The sequence below is a fragment of the Amblyomma americanum genome, chromosome 3 (assembly GCF_052857255.1).
Source record: "Amblyomma americanum isolate KBUSLIRL-KWMA chromosome 3, ASM5285725v1, whole genome shotgun sequence".
NCBI classification, from domain to species: domain Eukaryota; kingdom Metazoa; phylum Arthropoda; class Arachnida; order Ixodida; family Ixodidae; genus Amblyomma; species Amblyomma americanum.
The window spans coordinates 163802121-163827417 of NC_135499.1; the positions used below are offsets into that span (position 1 = coordinate 163802121).

The 25297-nt window shown below is 49.8% G+C and overlaps 1 protein-coding gene across 2 annotated transcripts in view; it reads right to left on the reverse strand.

The window, feature by feature from the left end:
• Nucleotides 1-25297, reverse strand: part of RhoGEF3 (Rho guanine nucleotide exchange factor 3) — a 374922-nt gene that overhangs the window by 117136 nt on the left and 232489 nt on the right. The window lies entirely within an intron of this gene.

Sequence of the window (25297 nt, forward strand, 5' to 3'; positions counted from 1 at the left end):
GCACAAGCAGCCCCTGAAGCAAGCACCCCGGCAAGGGGACGAAACCGAACGTGGCCTCCTCTTTCCTGCTTTGAGGCTTGCTGCCCGAACGGCGGGGACAGAAAGCCGACCGGATATACGAGCTCCTCTTCCCATCCATCGCGAACAACAATAGCCCCGACTTGAGGGAGAGGGGGGGGGGGGGGGGGGGTTTGCAGGGGCCTCATTGGCGGGCTCGGCGCGCGAGACGAACGGAGTCGCTCGGAGGAGGCTGGGGGTACTTGTGTTCTCGAAGGGGAGAGCGGACTAGCGTCCGCCGTAGGAACCAATCGCTCACGACAGACGGGGGTCTCGGCATCGCGGATCGACGATGCTCCCACGTCAGCGACATCGACCAACGCGCTGCACAAGCCACTCGCAGAGCGAACACTGAGGGGAAGTCGCTTTGACAGTTCTCACGCCTCCCTTATGCAACAGACTTGCATCGGTGCCACTGCACAGGGAAGTACAGCGTATGCGAATTTCGCAAACGGCGGTTAGTAGCGCAAAGCTAGAAAAAAAAAAAAGAAATTGCTGTGGTTTAGCTCTGCTCAAACCTGGAGTGACGCGATAGCTACATCTAGCCGAGTGGAACTCGCTCAGTCGAACTGCAAAGTCAGTTTCACTGGGCGTTCCTTCTACATCGTCCCTAGACGTGGATTCACTCTCCCCTCCCCCTCCACTTGACACGGCGCATGCGCACAGCTGTTGCAGCTCCGCACCACGTGACCAACCACGTGACCAGGGGTGGCCACGGTGAAGGCTCGAAGAGGTGGCGCAGTGTAGCTATCGCTACAAAATAAACTCATTAGGAGGTCGAAAATGGTTCTTCGGAGCATACCAGGAAAGTATGCCACAAATGCGTCCAACCGAAAAGGGATTGATTTGGGCAGGCGAACGTTCAGAACACGGCCCTCAAACTCCAGTGGGCGCAACGGCGATCCGGACTGGGAACTTCCCTGCCCGTCGGGCAATTGTCGGATTCCACTGCGCATGCCAGCACCCCTTCTGTTCCGCAAGAGCACACACTTAACGGACGGCGTCATAAACCGTCGGGCCAATCAGTAAACCCCTCACGACAAACCGAATCAATCCCGAGCAAGCGTCCGAGCTGCGAACCTCCCTCTCCCCAGGCCTGCGCATGCCACGGTGCGCACCGACGCTCGAGCTGCAAAATCCTATCCCATCGAGCGCGCGCCAGCTTTCTCGAAAGCTCTGGCCGCCAGGCACGATTTGCGCGCGAACACCCGACAGTCCTCAAATTCCCACGCGATTGCTACAAAGCACGTTCAAGTGGAGCTTTTTATTATTTCGTTCTGTCTGCCGTCGCTCTTTCTCTCTCGGCAGAGCTGCGGGCCTTTGTTTCAGCCCACACACGACCGGCTATTATCGCCAAGCACAGCTACAGCGGGCCGTGTCGCAACAAATGCCCAGGATTCCGGAACAAAACGAACCCCGCTGCGCGCGCGCGCTCGGCCGGCCAGCAGCACAGCAACTCCGCCGCCAGTGTTCTACACTACAGGGCCGTGCACGAAGGTCGTTTATTTGTCGCCTCTCCATCCTCTCCCCAGTCTCTGTGCGCCCGACCTTATTAGACCAGCCAGCAGGCTAAGCTCTCTTCGCACAGGGAGCGAGCAGCGCCAGCAGAGGGAGAGAGAGAGAGAGCTGCAGTGTAGCCGTCGCCTCCTCCACCGAAGCGCCGCGCGCAGCTCCCTGCGTCTGCGGCGGCGGAACAGCGTATCAATCAAGCGATCTGGACGCGCGACGCGACGGGAAGGAAACACACGCAAGACAAAAGAGGACGACAGGGTGCAGCACAAAGCGTTGCTAGCACCGCCGCAGTCTCGCGCTGCACAACACCGTAGAGAGAGAGCGCGCAGGCAGGGGAAGAAGAACCGCTCGCAACAAGTTAGAAAGCGAAACTTCATTAACTTCGCCCGGCTCTCTCGCCGCAGACGCCTGTCGACGCCGCAAGACGCCATTAGCCGGCGCGGACGCAGCGAACGCCGGCCTGATATGAAGCGGCAGCCAGGGGAACGCCCGCCCCGTCGCGGAGATAAATAGAAAGCAACGCCCGCCAAGAACTAAACTATACAGGAGAGGCCGCCAAACTTGGTCAAAGAAAAACTTAAAAGAAAGTGTACGCAGCAATCTAAGCTCGCAGCGGTGGTTGAAACTATAAAAAGCGAAAAGGCGGCCGTACTCACGTTTTGTAGATAGCATCGCGCGGCCAGCGAGATTGCTCCAAACACAAAAGCGAGGCTCTCTCCTTCCCCGCTTCGGCGCAGAGGCAATCTCGTTCTTCTCCTCCTCTCCCGGCAATATGCTTCGCCACCTTCAATTTTGCCTCCCCTTGAGTGCGCGCGGGCGGAATGGCTGGGCTGGAATTTCGCGGCGCTGAGCCGGCTTCGTATAGATTATGTAATTTATATTGGCTGCCCGCACCGATCGTGCAGGCCTACGGAGAGCTGGGCCTCTCTTGTTCCCCCGGAAGAGAAAGCAAGAAGACGCTTGAAAGGGGTCACGCCATTTCCTATAATCGCTTCGAGAAAGGAGAGCAGTGCGGTGCGCACGGTTGACTTCTTCCGAGCTGAAAAGTCCGCTGAAAGAGGCGAAACACGCAAGATTTTTATTATGTTTTTTTTTTTTTTACAGTCGTCTCTCGAAACATCGAACTCCAAGGAAAGCGAAAATTGGTTCCAATAACGCGGGGTGTAAGTTAAACGAAGCCTAATGGACCTGTTGCTGACGGGACGAGAAAAAAAATTTAGTTCGAATAAACCGGAAGTCCGAAGCGTGCGAGTTCGAATTAACGGGATCCCAATTTGTTTAGGCCTCGTTTCTCTTCGCGGCAGTGGAAACCCCTAAAAGAAACGTCCACGTCACGAGTTCGGTCTGTCCTCGTATGAGCCATGTCAGAATGCAGCTTCTCCGATACACTAACGAAGATATCTATAGAGAGAGAGAGAAAACTTTTATTTCTTTCCAAGAGGTTCGCGGGGATGAAGACTTCCTGGTCGTCTTGCTTGGGTGCTGGCGACTTGAGTCTTCAAGCAAGAGTGGGCCCTCAGTCCAGGGCTCCACTGAGTTGTGCCGCTTCAGTTGCGTGCTTTACCAAGGCCCTCTGGACCCTCTGGACGCAACTCGTTCGACAAGAATACACGCGCAATGGTGGCACACACGTGTTTGGAAGGAAAAGTGAGAGCGTGCGGCTCGTTCACGAACGAAGCATGCAGCGAATTTTCTTGTGGCGTGTGTCATTATGGCGACGACCACAGGTCGCGCGCGCACACAAGACAACTCACGAGGAGAGAATACACGCAACCCCCCCCCCCCCCCCCCACACACACACACACAGGTGGGAAGACCTCGCTCGACACACGGGACGCGACGACCTCATTCACCTGGAACCCTTCCCTCCCCCTACGCATACAACCGGCTCCCCTCCTCTCCCTCACGGCCACACGCAGCCTATGATGATAAGAGCGTCAACGAGGGTCGACGCTGGACGCACACAGCGTGCCGGAGAGAGAAAGGAGAAAAGAAAAAGCAGGGACAGCGGGGGAAACTGGGTCCGGTCGCGACCTCCCGACGGAGCCGGCACAATGCCAGCAGCGTCCTGTGGCGGCGACCCGTGCGGAGGTGCCCAAAGTGGGCGGCCCGCACTGGAACATCCGCACGCACTGCAAGAGGGGACGGCGCATCGCACGGCGCATCGACAAACACTGGCGCCGCCGAAGGACGGCGAGTGGCAGCTGATTGAATGGCCGGCCCGCCAGAAATAGGTGGCACGAAAGTGGCTGACGCACTCGCAAGAGAGTGCGTTGGGGCGGCACGAGAACGTCCCCATCACGCATGCGCGAAACCAAACAACGATTTGCGGGCAAGCAGCGAACTGTACGGGTAGAGCGTGCCGGCGAAGCCGTGGCAGCATCACCGCAAATGCGTTTGAGGACATGACATGTTCCTCCCTCCATGTGAGGAACATGAGAAGGTGCCGACAGACAACGGCAGCAAGACGGAGCTTTTTCGAAAGCACGAGCCTTGTTCGCGCGTCGCGTTCATTTCGCTCAGATGCTCTGCATTTGCAGCACCGTGCCAATCAGGTATATACTACGTCAGTGAAAGTAATAAAAGTCCAAACTACAGTGACACTCAAGCCAGCGTTAGTCATCCCGCTTGACTCCTGTCCCGAACGTCTGAGAAACGGTTCTCCTCGAAGCTGGTCGATCTCCACTGGACGGTCGGCAAACTGCGTTTAGAAAGTAAATGCGTCAACCTGAAGCCCACTCCAGCTGCGCGCCTCACAAGCAGTGCGTCAGAAGCAACGGAAGTAGGTCTTGGCGTCGGCTCGCAGTCAGTCGACAAAAAAAAACAGCCCGCGTTTAAAACTATAATTCCACAGTGAGTAGCATCCCGGCACATGGGTGATCTCGTGAATGTGCCCCCCTTTTCCCGGTGATGACGCGGTCCAAATGGACCTGGGAGCGAGTTCAGTCATGACAGCAAGGCGATAAGGTTAGGTACACAAGCTTCTGCCATTTCTGAGCACAGCGGCAGAGCAATAACTGGATCTATTCGGACTAATGAGCAAAAGCGCACGGCGAAACAAACTGCAGTGGGAGCTAAAGCGACGTCCGACATTGGTTTCCAAAATGCAGCCACGTTCACCAGCGCACGACATGTTCCACTTTTGTTTCCATGTTCATCAGCTAAAAGGATTCTTTTGGAACGTTTTCACTGACATAATATAATAATGTGCCTGGCTTCTGCTCACTCTGCATTTTCGCTCCCTGCAAGTTTTAGCTCTATGCCATGTTTTTCTTATCGGATTTGTTTCCACATACAATGTAATTTTTTTCCCTGTTATGAACGGTATTTATTATTAAGGTGTTATATTGTGTTCCAAACCGTGCCAAAGCCTTTTGAGATATGCTAGAGCAGTATGTTTAAATATAAATAAAATAAAAATAAATCTCATATGCTGCGCGATGTGAGGCGCGTTATAAATCCCCAGGTGGTCAACATTAATACTTAATTTTTTTTTGAAAACTGGTTTTTGAGAAAAGGAATTGGCGCAGTAACTCTCGATTCTCGGTGGACGCCTCAACCGCGCCGTAAGGGAAAGGAGGAAGGTGGGAATGAAATCATGAGACCTGCACTACGGCGCCGTTTTCTCTATTCCTTCTGCAGCCCTTCACTCTTGCCTCATGGCGCGGTTGAGGTGTCCGCCGAGAGACAAGAGTCACTGCGCCTAAATTTTTCTTACCAATTCATTACGACCACCGTGTCGTCTTACACGCACAGACAAGATTCTCTCACCTATAATTTCATATTCAGTCATTACAGAGAGGTACCGTGTGTACATATCTCAGAAAGCCTTCTAGCCGTCCAATGCCAGTCATAGGATAAGCTTTCTTTTAGGATAACAAATTTAGTATCTTCGCATACAAGACACATAGTTTGATATTTAACTGTGTACTCTGTATTTCGCCCATTTAGAGTTAGGCCGTACGTAATTTTTGACCTACCCTGCGCCGAAAGGCGCCGATGAAATCAAGTTATTTCTCAAATATTGCGTTCCACAAACTTTTGACTGCTGTATAGATACATAGTTTGCTTGCCACACAAGCGGCGAGTTGGGCAGTGGCCTTTTTTAAAAAACATCTGCCTTCACCCGACATGAGCAGATGCCATATCACAATTCACAAGATTCTTCCATGCAAGGACGCGCTGCACCCCACGGAATACACAAAACCGAGACTTCAAGCGCCTCTAACGATAGCGAGAACACGAGAAAAAAAGAGAGAGAAAAGGAAAAACAAAAGAAACAGACAAGGCCGAGGCACTGCTGGTGAGCACGCTGCTTTGCATAAGCCACACGCCCAAGGAGATAAAACTGAGTGCCACGAACAGCGGCGCCTGGAAAAAGACCATCTGCGGCGTGTTTAGCCACACATAATTAGACCGGCGTCAAGAATGCACACACCGCTAATCGACCTTATTCCATCAGGTTTCTCTTTTTTTTTTTTTGCTTCTTCACAGCACGGATCCCGAGAAGCCGCGTTGTTAGCATTCGACCACGCCAAAAGGGCCCGAAGCAGCCAAATAGGAAGCGAGGACACACTGCGAAAATAAAGGAAAGCAAAAGGAAAGAAAAAGAAAGAACAAGAAACGCCCTCCCTCTACCCTTGGCGCCCTCAAAAACATGCCGGAAAACTACGCTGTATGGCATATATCTCTTAACTTCATTATCTACTGTCGCTACACTCTAAACGTTCAACGCTCGTTGACCTACACCAAATAGAAAGCGCTTAACAAGTCATTCTGGGTCGGGGGACGCAAAACAAAAAGGCGAAAAACTAAACAAAAAGCAAAACAAAGAGAACGAAGGTTTCCTTGGGGTTCGGGTAATTAAACTAAACGCGCCTAGCATTGCCGAAAGCGATCGAGGAAAGACCTCGGTGAGTTCTTTAGCATAACGATTCTTTTTCCTCCGATTTGTTTTCACCCTTGCCCCACGCCGCGTTGATTACTCCGAAGACAGCGAGGGCACACGACGACAGGCAAAAAAGCAATTAACCCTGGAACGTATATACTAAGCGAACTGTTTCAGCGAGCGTTGCGGCTCCGAGGAACGACTGGGGCGAGGGACAACTGCCTCCAAACTCTGTGCTCAGCGACGACCGTCAAACAGGTCGGGACAAAGCGCACGCGTATACTAGCTCGTCGTATCTTTGGAGAGGGCCTCGGGCACTGCTGTATCAAATGCATTATGCTCTTCCCGCTGTCGCGAGAATCAACGTCCTGCCGTCCCATCAAGGCGGCAGCACGAAAATGGAAAGCGGCCGGGGATAAAACACCCTGACGTAAGGAGACAGGGAAAAAAAAACAAACTTAGGGGCACTTAATCCTATTTCGTGTTGGCAGTGTGATTGCATATGACGGAAGTGACTGGTGCGGCTTCAACCAGGTTGCTCTTCGCGAGCAATGCTTTTCTCCAACTCTTCCCGTACTCCACCCGCCACCTGTCATGATTGGCAGGTGGAGGCTCCACAGAGACGAACCTTGTCTGGTGAACCAACCATAGCCCAAGGAAGAGTTTTACTTTGGTCTGGTGACGTCCCTTCGCTCGCGCCAATGGACATTCTCCGGTCTGCTGACGTCACGTCCCTCCAGCCAATGGTGTTTCCCAGCTCTTGTGACGTCGCTGATGACGTCACTGCCCCCCCCCCCCCCAGCCAATTAAGATTTTCCTGGACAACGCCGGGCGCATCCGGGTTTTTGCTTGGGTGAAGGTTCTATGCTTTCGTATAAGACAGATTGCGGGAGCGAGGGGAAAATGCTTCTTCAAATGCAACCTGTTGTAGAACACATCTCTATGTTTCAACATGCGAGGATGAAAAGCCCGAATCACGAAGGGTATTTTACACGACACAACCCACCCTGCTCCTTTGCCAGCTTAAAAAAACATTTCCTGGCACGCGTCTTGTCCCGCGGTCCGTATGGTCTTATCTAATCTTACAAGAAACACTAACCATTACAATACACGGCATACCGAAACATGGCATGCTTCGAAACCACCCACTAATAAAGGCACCCAGTCAATAAGCGTTCTTTTACCGTTGTTCCTCACTTCATCAAATCATACTGTGTAATCCTTAAGTTCCAGCATCTGCATATTATCTCAATAATCCTGCGCACTGTTTGTCTGAAAATCATTAAAAACCCACGTCTTTGTAAAACCCTGTACAAACCCAGTACAAGCAATTTTACCAACAAAAAAAAAACTCTGTAAATACGGAATATGTTCCTTTATCACACTGGTACACTGAATGCGGGCTGTGTATTGTGTGAAATCTTTACTTAGCTATTTCTTATTAGTATTTCTCAATACTTCCTTTCGGAACTGCTCACATGTTACGCATTGAAACAAACCAAGTGTATTTACCACAACATATTTCGCTCAATGCCTATTTCTAATTGCTTTTCCGAAGAAACTAGGCGGTTTGGAGCTTCGTCAAGCCGCAATAGCGCATTTTCCCCCCCTTCTCCTCGCCCAATGTAGCTGCCTGAAATAAACATTCTTCTTCTTCGCGCAAGGCTTCAACGATGAGAGCTCGTCGCGAGACGGCTAGGCACACTCGCGCACCAGTGGCGTCAACAATGCCCCAATACTGAATTTTTCACAGCGGTCATCAGCGTACTCAAGAGGTCATGTGCGTGTAGTTTAAGCGCAGATACCTCCATTCCGAGTCAGCCGCGCGCCGTGAATATACATTAGTGGTACGGAGCGGCCGCCCAAAGCGTTCCGCAACATCGCGTTTCAAGAGCGAGCCAGGATCCTCTCAAGATGAGTGTCAACCGAATTCTTCACCGAATAAAAGAGAATGACGCTACTCAAGGAGGACCATGAAAAAGTGATAAGGTTATTTCAGCGTTGAAGAGAGCGGAGTGTACTGGCTCACGTTATACGAGTAGATTACTGAAGATAACTGCGGCAGTTATAAAGGTACTACGCGACGGCTGCACGCACTGTAAAGTAGCCGCCTGGCTCGGAGGCGATTAACCGACAGGAAACTTACTTGGTTTCAGAGCTCTGTTTAGAGAACTACACGTAGACGCCAATTTTTTTGCTTGCGTGTTTTCTTCTTTTAAATGATGCGGAAGACATTAATATGCATGGATCAACCCAAGATATTCGCTTACTGCCGCTAAGTATTTTATAATTGAATTTCTTCTTGACGGTTCTTGTTTCGGTTCCATCCACCGAACGATGGCTGTGACCTCCTTTGGTCAACGATGTTGGTTTTTGGTTACGTGAGGCAGGAAAAAAAAACGGCAGTATAACTGCCGTTACATCGTTTGTCGTCATTCCAGCTTTTGAAGCAGGCTGGTTTGAGTGTTGTAGTAAATTAAAACTAGGCATCGGTGTTTAAGAAAAAGTACGAATTTTTAAAATAAAAATAAATCAAGGTGTTTGAAATAGTTAACAAAAGGTATTTGCAGTGGTGTGAAATATAGTCAAGAAGTTGTTCAAGCTCAACTACAAGACAGCGTTTCTTCGGCATATACTGCAGTTTGTTTTTTTTTTGTTCTGTTTCACATGACACGTCACAACCACCGTTCAGTAGATTAAATGGAAATGGCGCATGATAGATGAAATTCAGTTATAAATTATTTAGCCGTCGTAGGCGAATATCAAGCAGTGATCCATATAATTGTAACGTGTAACACATTATATGTTACACATTAACGTGTAACACATTATTATTCTATAGCCCTTAGCGATATTTCTATGCGATCTCACCACATGAAAATTCTCCGTGGGTTAATATCGGTCTCGACGGACAAGCTTCGTTTACTCCGTGATCCGATAACTATTAGAAGGCAAACTATAAGGCCAGTTACTGAAGACGTAGTACTCCCATGGAGCCGCCAAGAACGGAATTCACATTACGAGCCTCGGCAGTATGTAGGCCAGAATCGCGTAAAAAACAATCCGGCTGAATTCGGGATTTCAGAACATTCGGCACGCATTAAGTGCTAATGTTAACCTTTTGAAGCATTGCTAAGAACCCCGACAACAGTGGCAGAGCTAGAAATTACATCCAGCCAACAGAACGCTAGCTCGCTCAATGATTGAGGCTGGCCGACAAGAATAGCTTCAGTGTTAGTAGGCTGCTCTAAATAGAGAGGCAAAAAGGTTAAAGGCCGCGCGCTTATGCAGCAACTGCTCTCCTCGCGCGTCTTTTGTTGTGTGTTGACGATTATTGCAGATTTTTTTATGCTATAAGGGCAGATGTGGCTAAAGAGCGCATCACGTGAGGTGAATTGTCTGCTCGGGTCTCAGATGTCTAAACAGAAACACGAAAGCGCCTGTGATGTATAGTATATAGGACATACGCTAACAGTTGAGTCGGAATTGTGGAATGTTTGGCGAGGGGAGAGGGCAATAAAGATTGGAATTTGGTATGGGTCCTAAAAGTATTAGAAGCAAAGATTGTGTCACGCAGCCTCAAAGCGAAGTTGGGGCGATAAGCCCTTGGAAGCCAAGATTAAAAAAAACAACAAAATTAACTGCGTCCTCCTCAGCATTGAGCTGAGGAGGTGACAGGTTAAGTTACGCGCGTTGAACAAACTATAAGCGAAATGGACGATTTGGTACAAGCTTTTCAAAACGCCGATTCAGGCTTCATAAAAGAGTCCAGCATGCCGACTCCACATCCTACAGCATTTCGCCACGGAGCCCGCACGGTGTCTGTGAAGCACGACTGCAGGGGCTTTTAGAATAGGGGAACCCTATCGGTTAGGGGCATAGCGCACTGGCACCCCGCTATGTCCCTATACGCCCCTAATCGACAGGGTCCCCCTGAACGCACGACTGTCTTGAAAAAGGGTGCGGCCCGTTTCTGCGACTGCACAACCACATGGCGGACATTGTGGTCGCACACTGCAGGCTTCATCCACTCGCACGACTGCCACCGCCGCCACAGGTCAGGTCACCGCGCGCACGGCCAGGAAGACGAAAGGGATCACCGCTCCGTTTTGTCACGGCGCGACCGGGAAAACAAAACACACGCGACGAAAACTACAAACAAGGCAAGCCGCGAGTGCGCGACAGCTCACGCTAACGCAGCCAGCTAAAACGACCACGCGTTTGACGTCACAGCATCCGGAGAAACGGCACAAACCGCGCGGAAACGAAAGGAATTGAATTAACGGGCGCCAGCGATATAAGCGCGCCGGCTATCCCCTTCTTCCGGGGGAGGAGACTGCGCGAGAGCTGGCTGGTTCCAGCTGACAACAAAAGGCGGCGGTGCAAGGTGGGAGAGCCGCGCTGCTGCTGGAAACAATTGGCCGTGAACAATGCGGCCGCAACAATGTCCGAGCGTTCGAGAGGCACCGCGGCCAGTGAGCGCGTAAACGTACCCGCACACACACCGCCGGGATGGCTGGTCGGCGACCGAAAGAGCACAGCACCGCCGTCGACATAGCCACGGCAGTCGTCGCGCTCGACAACAGCGGGTACAAAACCTTGTCCCGCAACGCGCGCAGAAGACCGACGAGACCGGAGGTGGCGAACTCCAGCAACCCTGGCGCATCATCGACCTGCGGCGCCAGACGAAAAGAAGGAACGCTGATTTTCTCCGCGCTGACGCACAGAGCATCGGAATGACCGGCAACCATCGGGGCGATGAAAAAGCTCGCGCGTGAATATACGCGCGAATATTAATGCTTAACCAAAGCTTTCATGAGTGAAAGGCCATATACTGGGCGAGACGAATCCCATGCGCGGAGACTTAATTAAGTTAGGCGGTACGCTATACGCTCAAAAAGTCCGCGCCGATACTCGGTTGTACCTTTAACGAACAGAAGAACGCTAAGGAGGCTAATACACTGCAGGTTCGCAGCAAAGTTCGGCGAGTTTTGCGATGGTAATTTCTAGGGCTGTTAACCCGCCTAACCCGACTAACGCAAGCCAGCAGGGCTAAAGCAGGCAAACAGTAACCAAAGGAAATGTGCACGCTAATCAGGAAGACCAAGTTCTCGTTGTGCGTTCTTGATTTCGAAAGATTCGGGACACATCAGTAAGCAAGGATCACCACGTAAAAACCCTTCAAGATCCGACGCAGTTTCGGTTTCAGTTTCAGCAGCTGTATACTGCAGCTAAGACATCAGCGCACAAACACTGCGACATATTTGCTGCTGTTGCCGGCACGTCATTGAAGTACGGATTGAAACAGATGCAAACGACGAAGTAGCGATTACATCGCGGTTCGTGAACGCCTCACGTGACGTTATCCCCAGCTGTGACGGCGTAGCTACAGTTCGGCTGCTGTTACCGAAACCGCAACTACATGTGAAAAAATTCCAAGTATACATTTTTTACCGGGCGCAGAGGAATTTCACGTGCTCGCGCGTATTTACTGATGCCTTACACACCATTCTAAATAGAGAAAAAAGTTTGCAACGAAAAATTTGGTGTCCCAATTTAACAGCTAGGCTAGACTCCATCAAACGCCCACAAAAAGAAATATATTTCAACAGCGTTTGCTTGGGGGCTAGTTGTTTCACGCTATAGCTTCTAATACTTTAGTGTGCTTGAAACGAAAAGTAGAACTGTTCTTGGCAACACGTGTGTAAGATTGTAAAGATTGTGACATCATGAATGACTTGATGGGTGTGTATATATTTATAAATATATTTCTAAATAAACAGTTGTGAGTAACCCCCTGTCTCATCCCCTTTATGCGTCGCGCTAAAAATTATTTCGCCTTGAAAAAAAAAAGAAAAATATGAACAGCACTCTCGTCACTATTTCCCGCGAGATTTTCCCGCGTGCAGTGGGCTCCTCGTTCTCAATTCGCGTTCCGTAAAAGTCCAAAAGTCCAACGTGAGGATCATCACGCTCCGGGCGCTCGCCCGTCTCGCAGGGCTTGCCGCCCGCAATCCTTTTCAGCGACGCCGCGGACCGCTCCGCCATAGAAGAGCAGAAGAGCCCCCCACCGCACAAAGCGCCGCTATCGCTTCATTTGGCGCGATATCCATCTTTACGGCTCGCTCTAAACTGCCGCCATATGTTCGCCCATAGGAGCGTGCCGCCTCGGGCTTTTAAGGAGCGCTGCTCCACACACCCGGGCCGTCATCGTCGTCAGATTCTGCCTCGCCATAAGCCTATTTATTCCCTTATATGAAAGGGGGGGGGGGGGGGGGGGGGGGCTATAGAGTACCGAACCTGGGCCAGGCTTCCAGCGCCCTATTCCTGAAGAGCATTAGCGCGTTTTCTTTCAAGCGAAGCACGAGCCTCGGTACACTTCTCTTTTTTCTTCTTTAAAGAACGCTAACGGTCCCGATGGAAAGCGCGCGCGTGGAAAGCTTCCGCGTGTGCCGATGTCGCATGAGAGAAATCGAGCAGCCGCGGCCGCGTGCACTCCACTGAGATTCCACGTGGCACGCGCGGCGAGACCAATGGCTCCGGTGGCACGCATTCGATTCAACTGGCTGCGAGGTCAGCTACACGCGAAAGTAGGACGTAGGAGAATTCAACAAATAACTGCAAGTCCTCGAGAAGTTCTTATGGCCTCTCCCTCTCTATCCCTCTCGGACGCACACGACCAGTCTTTTAACTACATCTGTATTCCAACTCCACCTGAAGGAACATTGTAACCTACTTGGTCCTTTGCAACAAATGTTGAACCTTCCCCATTTCTTTTTGAATGCCTAGCTGTACATGAATTCTGTGTGGTCACCCATTTTGCCAGTGTTGGGTCATTCAAAGCCAAACGCAGCACACTTTGCTCCCCACCCTGCCCACTACAGTCGCGTTGTGCAGTGGAGTGGCAGTACTAAGCAACAGTTATAAGCAGCGCGAACGTTCATGTTCACTTTTTTTTTCTTCTCGTTTAAGATAGAGGTTGTTCCAAATAAAATTGTTGAGTCCAATCCGAATAATATTGACTATCAAGTGGCCAGTTTTCTAAATTTTTCCTTGGACCGCCCCAGGGCGAACGTTACTGCCCATTACACGACAACGCGCTTTTGCGTAACCACGTATCTTTTTTTTTGTTTATTGAAATGCATCCTCTGATATTTTAGCACTATTTCTAAAATGTTGTATATGTCTCAGGCAGCCGATAAAATAATCTGTGATGGCAACGAGATACAGATTTTTTTATATGTCCAGCTATTGAAAAAATGGACCAATTCGTGCTCAAATTAAAAACTAAAAGGTGCTCAAATTTAGAACTAAAAGTGGACAAAAACTGAGTACTGCTGTTTTCTTCTCAGGTGATAAAAAAGACCAATACTTATGCATTGTTAAAAAATGAAGCGTAAACAAAATTTATTTATTGTGAATTCTTTATTAATTTCGGACTGGGCTGAAATTTTCTTTACCCAAAATTTTCATTGTTCCAAAAATCTTCTGGCAGAAGACCTTTGAAATCACAATAAAACGCCACAAATTTTCTGCAAGAAATCGGCAAGGGTCGGGCGCAAACTTTGGTGCGTTCGGCGTTAAATATGGCGTGCTCCTCTCTCGTTGCAAGTACTTTGATTTCTTGGACTTGCGGTATGTGCTCCAGTTCGGCCAGAGACTGTAATGGGGCCCCCACATGAATACAATTTTCTTGCAAACCTCTACCCACACTCAGAAAACAAGTTCCAAAACCCATCGAGTTTGACCTTGGCGCAGGGATAACACGCACCTACGCAGAAACGCTCAGCTCAGGCGGCCCGCCGTCTGCCCGTGGCCGTTTCCTGTGTGTATTTAGGCTAGGTCTAGTTTGTTTCTTTAATCTTATTTCACGTTATTTACCTCCAAGCTCAATATTTACTTTCAACGTCAGATGGGGGAGGGCTGAAACGGCCGTGCCGGACACGTCAGGGTTTCAAAACAAAAGAGGCGAGCTATGCAGGAAGCTCCCACGATCGATCATGTTCCCGTGCATTAAAATGAATAACCCGCGGTTTCGGCATGCCCAGCATACCGCGCATACACTCGAGGCGCTGCTGAAAACACATGCACACCTAACGCACCACTGCATGAAGGACAGCGGTTCGAGACCGGGCATAGAAAAGAGGTATATCTACCCGCATGACCGGAGCGTTGCGGAAACTGCTGCCGAACAGCCGAAAGCGCACGAAATTAACAAATAATAATAAAGAAACAGCGCAAGTACGTGAAGAAAGCAGGCCACGCTTTCACAAGCGCTGCTACCTCTGACTCTGTCCGCTGAATGCGTTAACCGCGGGAGTTTTATTGGACAGGAATAAAGCGAAGCAAGCAAAAGTTATCGCTCCAAGTGATTCGAAAAAGAAAACAACATAAAACTTTTCTTTTTCTTTTTACCACGTAAGCTTCCGGCCTGCGCCTGTAATTTGACATACTGCCTAATTCAACCACGCTGCCTAAGCAGAAAAAGAATATATATATATATATATATATATATATATATATATATATATATATATATATATATATATATATATATATATATATATATATATATATATATATATATACACGAGGCCGCATTGTCGGTCACGTCGCCAATATATGGCTCCGAGTCAATCGATACAACCGCGTTATGATACGCCCATGGAAGTGGAGCAGCCGGGGCCTGCGGGCTGAAATCGTGCACAGTGGCTGCTGCGCTATTGTTGCTTCGAGTATTCAGAAGGCTGCCGTTCGTAGTTGGGGAGAGAGTGAGGTGGAAGGCCACGGAAACGAGGCCGGATAAGCTCTGTTAGCTAAACCGCACTCACCGGGATGGCCAAAAGCGAGAACGAAAGGCGAGAGGGGCGACCGACGCAATCGCCGCCAATCGGCTAAAAGCGCCACGTCGTCCCCCCCCCCCCCGCCCCCCAGTACACCAACGAGGCGTTGCAAAGCGCGACCGCGTGCCGAAATGATAAAAATGGAAAGGGTGTTGTGCAAAGTGTCACCAGCGAGCTCAGGGGGACCTAGCAAAGTCCGGTACACGAGAAGTTTCGTGCTAATTGTTGTAAGCGTGTTACGAAAGGTAAACGGGGCTTCGCGGCGCGCGAGCAGTTATGAGCGTATTCACCGAATCGTTATTGTCGTTTTTTTTTTCTTACATCCTACTAAAAATTATTTTTGGAAAAACGAAGCTCCCACTCGCAAAGCCTCTCAAGTGCTCCATTTTACCCTTGTTAACGAGCAGAAGTTAACGCGTTTTGCATCGAAGCCCCCTTATCCCTCGTCCCCAGTGCAGGGTAGCCAAACGGAACATTCTTCCGGTTAACCTCCCTGCCTTTCCTCTACCACTTTTTCTCTCTCTCTCTCATAGACAGTTAAACGAGCCCTGCCTCTGAGCAAAGCGCAACTGACCGTCAATCCCAGATCACTGCAGGTCACGCCGATTTTGCGTTCCAAGCAGGCGTATCGCTTAGTGCAGCGTAGCTTTTAAGAGAGGCCTTACAGAGAGCAGTTGCGGCACTCGCCAGCACAGCGGTAAGCAAGTTTAGTTCCAATCATCACTTGAATCATGGGTACGGGTGCTTCTTGAAATGCGTAGAATAAATTGTTTAACCTCTGCAAGGCCGAAACAACAGCACGAACAGTATACTTCACCACCATCCCTCGCTCTTACTCTCTCTCTTGTTAATGAGCACGCCTTCCCCGAGCTCACATACATTGCGTAGCCACACATGGACCATTTTCTGGAACCGGTCCACATCCCAATACAAACGCCCCTTACGTCACACACCCGTTCTCAGTCTCGTTTTCGGTTCCATTTTCGTTCTCATTCTTGCCAACCAGCAGGAGAACGCGGGAGCTTTCCGTTACGACACGGTTTACGACACTCCGTGTACCGTGGCGCAAACCTCTTGCACAGCGCTTCCGACGTGAAATAAACGACCCAGGATGGCACAATACGCCACGACTGTATACGAGCACGTAAGAAAATTGAAAAAAAAAAATTTCCACTCCCGGGGATGTACTCGATACGCAATAACCAACCCACCGCAAGCTCCTCCTTCGCTCTTTCTTTCGTCATCAAAATGACCATAATCGCGTAGTCATCGTCGTCCGCTCTCGTCTCGTGCGGGAGGACAATCGCCTCCTCTTCCTTCTCCAATGGCCTCCAAGTATGTCCGTCCTGCGCCACTTTCGGTTACTGAAGTCCCAGAAAACTTCCCAATATCACCTTCCCACCTCAACGCACCCGGGGAAGAAATATACTCTAACAAAAATTTCTTTAGACAGTCCATAGACTTCTGTCTACAAACTCTACAGACTGTCTACAGACAAATCCTATCGAATAGTCTATAGGCAATACAAACCCCTATAGACAGTCTACAGACAATCTATAGATTTATGGCCATACACTTTTAGTAGTCTTTTGTCTATAGACTAACCAGAGAAAAAGAAATATCTATAGAAAGGCAATAGAGTTGATATGAAGTCTATAGAGTGCCTACAGACCATTTTTACAAGGGTATACACACTGAAAAGCCGAGACATGAGGGAAAGGAGGCGTAAACAGATCCACTATTTGAATATATCATCACTTAACCTCTTCTTCGCTTAACAAACTTCACCGAAGTCCACTGGCACGCTTTAATTTCCCTTAGGACATCACTAAATTATGCCGCTCTCTTTTCGTCGCGGCTACGTAGGCGGGCTGAATCAAATACGGTCTCACCGCTAAAGGACGACCGTTAACGCAATCGAACGACGTCGGTCACTCCTGGGACCAAAACATGGGCCATGGCGCTAAGGAAAGAATAAGAAGGCGTCTTCGGCAACCGGAGCTGCGGCGGGCTGCGCTTTCCCGGGAAGGAGATACCCGCGCCCGCGCGCAGTTTGGTCGGAAGGGGGAAAGGGAGCGTTGGAAGCGCCTGCGCGCGTACCCTTCGCCCTTTAGCAGCAGCCGATGCGGGTCGAAATTATTCACGACGCGGGCTGAGCCGGCATTAAATATTCGCCGCCGCACTGCCACAAAGCAGTGGGCGCTCGTCGTCTATGGCGCAGTTTCTGCCTTGGAAACTCCGCTCCCGGAATTGCGACACGAACGCGCAGGCTGCAATTCTAACGACGACGACGCCGGTCGACTTCCGTGGTGATCTTAATCAGAGCAAAGGCGGAAAACTGACGCTGTTAGGAACGAACGAAGTGCGGCCAGTACTGCAGCAATTCTGAGAACAAAACAATGGAGGGGACCACTTATAAGCTCCACTTTAAGGGTATGACGCGATGGCGTTAATGGGTTAATGTCCATACGTGCGAAACTGGTGATTCTCTACTTGACATTCATAGATCCCTGGGAGTCCTCAAACCACCCCTGGCGCAGCAGTGCAGTGGTTAAGCGATGCGCCACTGCCCTGCGATGGCAGCTGCTGCCACCGGCGGGGCTTGTGCGACTCAGGTTGCTCTAGAAGAGCAACCTCTCGCGACCAGTCAATAATTTAACTGCCACCTGCCACGGTGCGTTGCTCCTCTGGAGATTACGTAGATTTTTTGCTCACGCTCAAAGACGACGACTGCTTTTTTTTTTTGCGACACGAGCTCCTTAACGCTGTCGCGTTGAAACGAGCCAAGCAACAGTCTTCTCCTGCGCGAAGCAGCAGCTGTCGGGTGTCGTGTAAGTACCCACCCACGACACATGAATCAATACACGGCCGCTCCACACGTCTCTGAGTTCCGCAGGCAACGCGTATTCCCCTGTTTAATCAGTGCCGTGCAAACAGTATCGACAAATCGAATAATCTCTCCGTCACGGTTAGTAGTTGCGGCGGGTTGTGTAAGCCACAAAAGAAAAAAATCTGCAGACGGGTGAACCACAGCTCAGCCATCGAAGGGGCAACTCACCTCCATCTCACGCAGTGACGACGCCAATCAATCGCACGCCTGTGATTTCAGTGTCGGTCTAGGCAGGAGTTGCAGCTGGCTAGCTTCCCACAATCCTTTCCGGCGTAGCAGCAGACGACGGCCCCCCTTCTACGCGTCGTCGGCACATCACACCTGAGTGTAGACGCTGCTCACCAGGACGGCGGGGACGCAGCATCGTGGGACGCCACGCGAGCAGTCAGTCTCCGACGCCGCCGCAACCGGAGAAGACGCGGCGCACATAATCCCGCGCGCAGCACCCGTACACAGACACACACCGCAGACGCCCGAGCGCGCACGCGAGAACACGGACAAGAAAATCAAGCCGGGCTTCCGACAGTCAGCGGCTCCGCGCTACGCTTCCGTCGCGCTGCAGTTTCGCTTTCCGCTGACGAAACATCGCGCCTCTCGCGACCGGCTACCGCGCCAGCGCCGCTACTGCTTGCCGTCGATGGGAGTCAATCGGGCGCGAGAAACAAACAGCATCAGAGGCGAACCACCGACGGCGGCCGCTCGACTTTCACGACTAGTCACCGGAGCGCACTTCGCGACCACCACACAACCGACCGACCCTGCCGCGCTGACAGGGAGTGGCGAATGCGCCAAGAAGAAACAAAAAAATTCCGAGTCCTCCAGCTGTTTCCTTCGAAGCTCGCAGCGCCTGCAGCAAGCGCGGCGTCCGGCGAAGCGCAACGCAGCGTTGTCGTCGCCAGCGGCGCCTGACGCGACTACGTACACCGGAACCGCGGGGCCATTCGCGGCGCAGTTGAGAAGCGCGGCCGACAGATGGAGCCAGCGCGAAAACAGGCTCAGGAACGGGGAAGCCTGCGGGCGCCATCTGGAGCGGTCTCTACGAAACACGAACGGCACGTTGGCTGAAAAGGTGAACCGTCGAGCCGCATATGTCTGCATCGAACGATCAACTGAGACAACTGAACTGCATACGCACAAACACAGAATCTGCCACAGCCATTGCAGCCTACGGATGCAGGAGGTGCGTTGGTCGGTAGCGAAGCACTGTTAGGGAAAGTATGCACGCGTAGGCACCACATACGGCAGTAGCTTTGGAGTCCGCTCACCAGGTGGCTTGCATGCCTCGAAGATACGGTGCTAGAAGCACCGTCGGCGATAGCAAAGAAAGGCGCCAGAATCAAGCTAGAAGCACAGGGGGTTGCCGCCGCTTTATATCATCCTGCCGCTGCACGCCCGTAGGTCTATCGCTAAAAGCTTCGGAGGAAAATCTTACCCCGAAATACTTATTCAGTCACACCAATCGAAAAGCACACGGGTGCTGCTAACACGTAAGGAGTCTCGAATGAACAAGCGGACTTGGCAAAGCAAAACTAGGAATAATCGCATCGAGAATTTCAGCGAGAGGGGCGTCACGACTGCTCTTAGCCGTTGACTCCAGCCTTCACCAGCGGGGGTCAAAGGGAATGTTGTCTGGGAAGGCTTTGGCTATTAGGGTGCGTAGTGGGATGCACATGACTGTGAAGTGCAAGGAACGATGGGAAGTGGTGCACAATTCGGGGCTGCCAGTGCCGGCAGTACTCGGCCCTTGATGAATATAGAAAGTATTTTAACTTTTTTCTCGTCTGTCCATTTTTTTTTTACTTTGTTCAGTAAGTCCGATGTGGTAACGCTTAAAACAAATTTGTAGTGCTCATATAGTTCATATGGCTCTCTTTCGCTCATGCGCTATTTTCAACCCCGGACACACATCTCTCACTCACAGATATCATAAACCGAAAGTAAAACCACCTTCGATCAAAAGTCAGCCGCCTTGCTGGACCTCGTTTATTAAAAGCGCTCCACGAAGATGCTGCCAAGCGGCGTAGCACGTTGTCCGAGCAGCGTCTTTAGTTCGAACACGTTGAAGATGCCAACCACCGTAGAACTTCCTACGAGTATTCCTACCTTTCTCACACCTTCGCGTCGTTGAGTGGACGTAACAAACGAAGTACCACTCGATTAAGAGAGTATAGGGTACGAAGCGAATGCAATATACGCCTAACAGAGGCAACAGCACCGTGAGGCACGAGTGAAAGCAAGGGGAACAGCCGCAGGCGTGCTCGTATTCGTAATTATGAAGTATTCAGCGTGAGATCTCTGCATGAACACAAGTGTTCGCACACAAGTCATGATAAGAAGTTTCTGTCCCTTCCAAACGTCTCTAGCCATGAACTGTACACTTGATGTCCAGCGTTCGGGGTGTCTAACTAGTCTTAGCTCTTATCTGACAGCGCTGATATCATGTCTCCTTATTTGCTCTCTTTTCCTTTTTCGCGACGACAACAGACCGTAGGAGCTCAATACTGGCTGTGCAAACTGTTTGTTGTCGACTTGCGTTTGTTGTCGACTTGGGTGGGGAGGGGGAGCTAATTCGCACTTGCGTTTCCAGAATCAAGGTCCCTACCGAGTCATCCTCAAGGCCGATTATCATCACTCACTGACCTCCCTCCTACCTTCTCATAATCAGAATTGAGCGCTTTCGAGTACAGAGGCGAGAACAGGGCGCTCGAACGGTGTTCCGTGGAGGGAATGAAGCTAACTTTTAAAAGGTAGCGAGTTTCAGAGATAACATTCGCTTTCCAGCGCAGCCGGCATGGATGTATACAAGCCGTGTAGGCTCAAGCACCTAGCCCATAGCAAAGCAGCTGCGCCATAATTTAACCACATTTGCTATGCAACATACCCCTCAATCGCTATAGACAGGTGTACCCAATTGTGCACTTTAATTCTGAACTGTCGTTTAGCATGTTTCTCGCGCACTAATGACTACATCTTCTTTTTTCCTACTGTAGGATGCTTACAGGTGCGAATAATTTGGCTCGAATGATGACGCAAATGCTCAAGCACGTGGCTTGAGCGTGCAGGGGATTGTAGCGCCGCTAACGGCTTTAGGGCGCGGCGCCGTGGGAATCACACGACGCGCCCAGCCGCGTCTCCGCCGCTATAGCAACGCTGCCCATTCGCAGAGAGCAGTAGCCGTGAGAGAATGTTTACTTCATTCAAATCAGAGCGAAAGTACGGATATGTTCTACTAGAAGACAACAATGAGCGGGCAGTGCTGAGGGACGGAGCAGGTGGAAGTTGATTGAGACGACGCTCTGAAATGCACAGCGCGAGAGTGCGATGCAGTTCAACACGAGGGGTGATCAGTTGTGGCGATAGCCTAGTGCTCTCCTGCAGTGGCCAGCAAAGCTGACCTGTTCGCGCCGCCGTGGGTTTCGAATTCCAGACTCGGCAATATTTATTTTATTAATTTATTCAAAGTCAAGGTCAAGGCTTCAGCGATGAATCGGCTTTTGCAGCTTTACTCGTGAAATAGATCTTTCGCTCTAAAAACAAACAAAAAAACGACCCGCTACAACAACAGCAGAGCTTCTCACACGCGAATTGCGACGAAGCAGGGCAGTGCACCACTTCTACTTCATGCAGCAGCGTATTGTGCGCCATGATTTCGAATATTTATAAAGGTGTATGCGTGCAGAAAAAGCATATTTAAGTTTAACCTGCTGAGGCCTACACAGTTCACCTAACGTGAAAAGGGCTTTTCGATATCTCCAAGAACACCAGCTGACACCGCTAGTCTCGAACCCATGCGTTTCTGGCAAACACGCACAAGTCGTAGATACGAGAAAACTGTACTCGGTAAAAAGAGAAAAAAAATCCAAGGCAAAAAGGACCAAGTTTCAGCGGTACGACTTGCAGCTGCAGCATCATTTCATTCTTCATTATCAGACACCTCTTTTCGACAGACTTGCCATTATTAATGCTGACAGAATATTTATAATGTGCCCCATTTGACACGCAGAAACACGCAGCGGAGGCCTACAAGTTTTCAAAAGGGATCTTACTGTTCATGGCAGAAAACATGAATTTTGGCATGCATCAGGAGGCTGTAAATGTTGAAAGGCTGCAGCGCCGGCGATCAGGGTGTGCGAATCTTTTCGCGAAACGCCTCCGTAATTTGATACACGCACGTGCGAGGGCAAAGACGGAATTCATCATCGTGCTGCCCCCATTCAGAACAGCCATGTGGTAACAACTGGAACTGCTGCAACGTCGCCCGGCGCCGCGGTGGCTGAGACAAACAGCACTTTCTGCACCAAATTTTACTAAACCAATTCGACAATCATTTTACTTACTGTAAATTGTTACTTCCCTCTCCACGCAACTCGACCAATACAATCGCATGCTTGTTTTTCTTTCTGTGGGGGGAGGGGACCCTAATAAACTAACACAGCTAACTGTTCTCGCATCAGTCACGTCTACGAGTCAGGAATTTTATTTTGGCTAGCCAAATTTCTTCTCAAAAGACGCACATATCGGGACTAAAACCGCTTTCCTCGGCTTATCGCGGCTAACGGACTCTATGACCATCCCAAACCGTCGTAAAAAGAAATATCCAGGTCACGAATCCTACCAATCAATCATACTTCGCTATTTTTGCTTTAATAACAAATGTCGTCCTTACAACTTGCCGCCTTAGTGACCTTTGGCCTAGAAGATGTTGATACAAGAAGACGATGGGTTCTTTTTTTTTTGGCATAAACTCCAATTCATTATAGACATACAAAAACACGATAATTTTATGTGCAGTATTCTTGTGCGCCACTGAGACATTTAGATTCCACAACCGAATTAGGACGCAACAAGGACCAAACGTGCTGCGCGCAAATTCCCGTTGCCTGACGCGACTGTAAGGCTGACTTCGCCGCGCACTCGTAATCGATGCGGCAGAGCTACCTTGCCGTTACTGTTTGTTCATAATTTTTTTACACGACCCCAATTGATTATGAACAAGCAAGAACGTAGGTTTTCTGAGCCATTGCGACAATTATACTCGACAACCGAATTAGGACGCAAGCAGGACCAAATGTGTCGAGAGCAAATAAATCCCCTTTGTCTGAGGCGACTGTAAAGCTGGCTTCGCTGCGTACAAGTGATCAATGCGGCAAAGCTACCTTGTCATTAATGTTTATTGAGAAAATGTTTTGTTCAAACGACTCCAATTGATTATAAACAAGCACGAACAAATGTTTTTTTTAAATGTCGCTTTTCTGGGCCATTGCTAAAATTATACTCAACGACCGAATTAGGTCGCAAGTAGGGCCAAACATGTCGAGAGCACATAAATGCCCTTTGCCTGATGCGACTGTAAAGCTGGCTTCGCAGCGCACGGCTGATCAATAGGGCAAAGCTACCTTTCGGTTATTTTTTCAGTGAAAGCCCGCACTGCTTATAGGCATTTTCGCGGGAGGCATAATATGAGGAAACAAAAAAATATAAGTTTTGCAGCATGTAATATCCGCCGAAATATAGTTACAATCAGGAATGGTCTGCAAAAAAAGATCAATAATTAAAGCTAGCTATATCGGAGGCGTACGGCCGAAACTACAAAGTGCATTGAAACAGACGATCGTTGGCGGTGCGATATTTATAATTTTATTAGTTCTGTTCGCGTCACGAAAAACAAAGCAAAATATCTGTGACAAAGGACATTTAACCAATTATATCAAGTAACTCAACCGATCGCACGTATTATGCAAGTGGTGCTTCAGAATTGCTCGTAGCTTCCTAAGGCAAACCTAGCGGCGATAGACCGCGCACACGTTATTATAGCGTGTAATGTGCGGGTGAAAAAATGAATCCGATACATGGCGTCTAGCTCTAAAATGAATAAGACATACGATATGCAGCTGGCTTCTTAATATATCTGCTCGCGTGTACTTAATTTCGTTGCAGAAATCTAGAAGCTTAGCTCGCCGGGCCAAATTCGCTGCTAACTGGTGCTGATCCCTTTCACTTCGGCCGTACCTAATTCCCAGATAATTACGCGACACTTTGGTCCTACCTTTAATATTCAAGCGAGCAAGAAATCTAACGGTGAAAAATTTTTGAGGCTCATTCCTGCCAGCTCGGGAAATTCCAAGACTTGCAAAAAGCGAACCGCTAGAGTCGCTCCTATGCGCCGGCTCAAGCTCTTCCAGTGCATCAAGCGGACAGCACTATAAAAACATGAACACGACTATACTCGAAACGCTCCGCACACAAGGTAGCTGTAAACTCGGTGGTACGCCGGCTGCCCAAACGCAGTTTGGGCAGAAAACTGCAACTTAATTTCTTATCGATAGATGCAAAACGTTTTCTGAGCATCCGTGCGCCGTGCACAGAATACTTAATGATGGGTGAGTAGCTGGAACGATGAGCTATTTCTAGGTAGTAAATCTACTGCAAGCGATGTGTTCTCAGTGAACTACACCAAGAACGCATGAAAAATAACGTCACCCAATGCCAGAGTTTGTCCCCAAACGACCCTAATGTACAAGTCTCTAGCGGCAAGGCTGGCATGCGAGAATCGAAGCATCTGCAGCATGAGTAATCACCGTTGGCGGATACACGCGTCGTTTCCTCCTGCCGTAGTGCCCCCGAGAGCGCGGAGTTGCGGCATAGACAGACCAAACTTTCTTTGCATTTTGGAAGGCTTCCTCCTCCCTCCGAGGCCCAAGCAAAATGCTGGTACATATATATTTTTTTCTTCTTCTTGGACAGCATAGGACGGTTCCAGTACAGTGTCAGGAGTTCACTGCCATGAATCACTGGCGGCAGCTATGTAATTTTTCACGAAGCCCTGACGCTTGGACAGTGTACATAAATGCAATGGTGAATGGAAGCAACGGACATTTACGCTAAACAGTCGTTCGACCAGGATTTGACGCAACAGCACCGGGACGGAAGATTTTTTTTTCGTCACAAACCACAGGGCTAAAGTTTCTTGCTCGTTCGCCTCTCCTGCGTGACGCTTTATGCTTACGTCAATGACGACGGCGATGCTTCCATTTCAGTATTTGCAGAACAGCAAAATATATATTATATGCGACCGCACAGCAACAAGGGCAGTGAGCACGCTGGTCA